The 3,093-nt window shown below is 43.4% G+C and overlaps 1 long non-coding RNA gene across 1 annotated transcript; it reads left to right on the plus strand.

Moving 5' to 3' along the window:
* The first annotated feature begins 97 nt into the window (after positions 1-97).
* LOC149324822 (uncharacterized) lies at positions 98-2,740 on the plus strand. Its single transcript, XR_016286677.1, has 2 exons — positions 98-916; positions 971-2,740. It is a non-coding gene; the product is annotated as an uncharacterized LOC149324822 (long non-coding RNA).
* The last annotated feature ends 353 nt before the right edge of the window (positions 2,741-3,093 follow it).

Genomic DNA, 3,093 nt, shown 5'->3' on the forward strand with positions numbered 1-3,093 from the left:
CCAGCTCACAAGAATCTGTGCGGGATCCATCCATGACCCATTTATGTGCAGTCTCTCTCCATGTGCTGCCCGCATGGAAATCGTTAAACTGGTGAGCACGTGCTTAGTGTGTTGTGGCAGGCATGAAGGGATAGCATGTTTGCCTGCAGTAAGATTGCATGCGGCTAATGATATCTGTCTGCATTTATATATAGTTTATTGAGCAAGGAAGAACAGTGTAAATAGAACCACATGTAAATTAATCATGTCTGTACTTTTCAGGTGACAGTGGAGATAGGTGTGGGTGACACGCAGTGTTGTTCTCTGGCTTTGGATTTCTCTTAGTGACCGCAATGTCAAGGTAGCCTCATTTCAATTGGTGCAAAATGAAAAAGCATGCATATACTAAAAAACTCATGGTAGTCATAAACAGTTGAACTTGTGCCCTTCCTTGCAGTGCATTCTGTGGTGGTTTTCTTGAGTATAAAAAGTGTGTATTAATTATTTGTATCCATCAGTTTGGGAAATGTGTCATCAAGTACCTCTAGCTATATGGCAACACTTCGTTTTGATACTAATGATTGATTTTGCAGTCAGCGTATTTTACATTTGTGCGTAAAACTAGACAATAGTTGAACTTGAGGCTTCAACAATTTCTCATATTTGGAAACGCAATGTCTAGCTCGTTGGAAGATTTCAGTGCACAGCGTTGATTAATGTGCAGGTGATGGTTTGCATCTTATGCAGATGTGGTGGACTACTCTCACCGTGGGGTCTCGTGTGCTCGGGAGCCATGATGCCAGATTCATCTTCGCTCACCCCTCGGCTGGACTGGCTGCCTAGCTGGGTGGTGATACCGGGTTCCTGAACGATTACATGAGGTGTCTGCAAAGGTGTCATGGTCATGGTACGCCATGGTCAAGAGTTCTCTGCAAAGGTCAGCGGAGCTTGCACTGTGCAACACAACATATTCATCCACACTCAGCTGCAGGACCATGACACCACTGGCAGGTGGTGATAACAGAAGGAGCACCAACATCTACAGCAGGGAGGAGGACACAGCACCATTTGGATTCTACCTGACAGACAGGAAGTGCATGATCAGCAGCTGCTTTCGAGAATTGCACTCACTGCCGTGATTGTCATGTGTAGCTATGCCACAAGTAATCAGCATACATTTCCTCTGCTTCAAGTTTGATAGCATACTGCCAGGAAGCTGATGAAGTCTTCATCATTTTGGTGCTGTTCTTTGAATAGGACCGTATTGGTGATATCCATGACAGTAGAAATCATTTTTGTCTGGTGCTGCAGTTTTGTGTGAGTCAGGAAGTGCCCCAAGTGTTTTCAGCCTACCGTCTGCCAACTTTCTGAGTGCATGCTTCAACACATGCTTTGGTGATTGTGAAGAAGTGCCATCCCTTCGTGTGGTGCCTCCCTACGTGTTCTGCTTGTACACAGCGCACATTTTATTTGGTGCTTAAGTTCAGTGAAGGACAGGAAAGCACCAAAATGTTTTCCTTCCAGCACCTGGGTGTTGACTGGACATGCTTTCACCAATGCATTGTTTGCTTTGGTGTTTGTTGAGAGCCAGCAGTCCACAACATGCTCAACATACAGCATGGTCGCTGTGTCTCTAGTCATTTACAACATCTGTTCTTCAGGGTGCAATACGTCTTGTGTGGCACTGTTTGTGTGATGAGATCACAACATGCTTTGCCTCATGGCATTTGGTTGCCTCTGTCTGCTTGCTTTTGACTGCTTCTTTCACATGCTGCACGTAGTTATACAGCAGTGAACTATTTTTCCTGAAGGAAAAGTCATGTAATTGTTTCACGGTCAATTTCCCAGATGAAAATGCAAGGCCTGGCCAGCGTTCTGACACGTGTACCTATTCCCATCTTCTAGCTGAAATTTGTACCCCTGACGAAAACCTACAAATTGTACATTAATTCAGTTGAAGGTAACTGGAAGTATAAATTATGCAGCTGGACATAATTTGTGTTTCAATAATAAAGCTCTAAGCGCTGGCATTTTGTCCTTCTTTTGTGTTGTCTTTCACTGCGCTGTTTTTCCAATTCGTAAAACATGTATCAACCAGCCCATATTTGCCCTCTTCTGGAACTCCAAATGGCATTTTGTAGCTGGAAGGGCATGATTCGGTTCAATAAGTTAGCTGGAAATGGATCATAATAGTAGTAGTAGTAGTAAACGCTATTGATTTTTCTGGGTTACACAGCCGGTCTTCCCAGGTTCGGGATCTTTTTCTCTTTCCAGGATTTGAGGTCCAAGATCTTTTTCTGTGCTGGGCTATCAACCTTGAATGCAACCTTGAATGGAAGGTCACTGCCCACCTGTCCTCCCAGTGAAACTGTGTTAGATCCCATTTTCATTGACTCATCCCCTTGCACTTTTCATTCATATAAGTTGGGGTTGCTGTTTGGTCATTTTAAGAGAAATCCTAGACAACCTGTTTACCCTCTGCACCCTTAGTGTGACTGGACCGTATCAGTGTCCGTGCTGCCATTTTTCTGTTTAGCAAAGGTGGCTACTTCAGCTGGCTACTTCACTAATGTGCATGTACACCACTGTCAAACGGTTATGAAAGATGAGTCTGTCCCAAAAAAATTCTTATCTTTGTAGACGAGACATATTCGTCAATGTGTATTGTTGCACTAGGTAATGATTCGCAGTTAGGCTGCATAATGAATTCTAGGATGCATGAAGTTCAGTGATGGAAATAAATTATTTTGCCAATAATGGCTTCCACAAACTTTTCACTCTGCATGTAAAAGACACCTCACTTTTTTTGAGCAAATTGCAACACCTAAGAGGCAATGCAACTTGTCTCGCTCCCCAAAAATGTAGGGGCACACTTAAGCTCAGCATTCATGGGTATCACACAACAGTGTTCATGGCTCCCTGCAGCGGTTTCTCTTCACACACACAGTCACTGTTCTTCATTCGTGTTCACACATTTATCAGAGTTGCCTCAGCACAGGTTCCCAATTCTTGTCTTTGAACTCTTCTACACTGCAGTTCACCTATGTAATGTTATTGTAATTAGTTTCTCACTAATTGGCACATCTCTAGTTCACTGCAGTAATTACATTGCTA

This window comes from Amblyomma mixtum, unplaced genomic scaffold (genome assembly GCF_055824585.1).
Source record: "Amblyomma mixtum isolate Tamu unplaced genomic scaffold, ASM5582458v1 scaffold_135, whole genome shotgun sequence".
NCBI lineage: Eukaryota > Metazoa > Arthropoda > Arachnida > Ixodida > Ixodidae > Amblyomma > Amblyomma mixtum.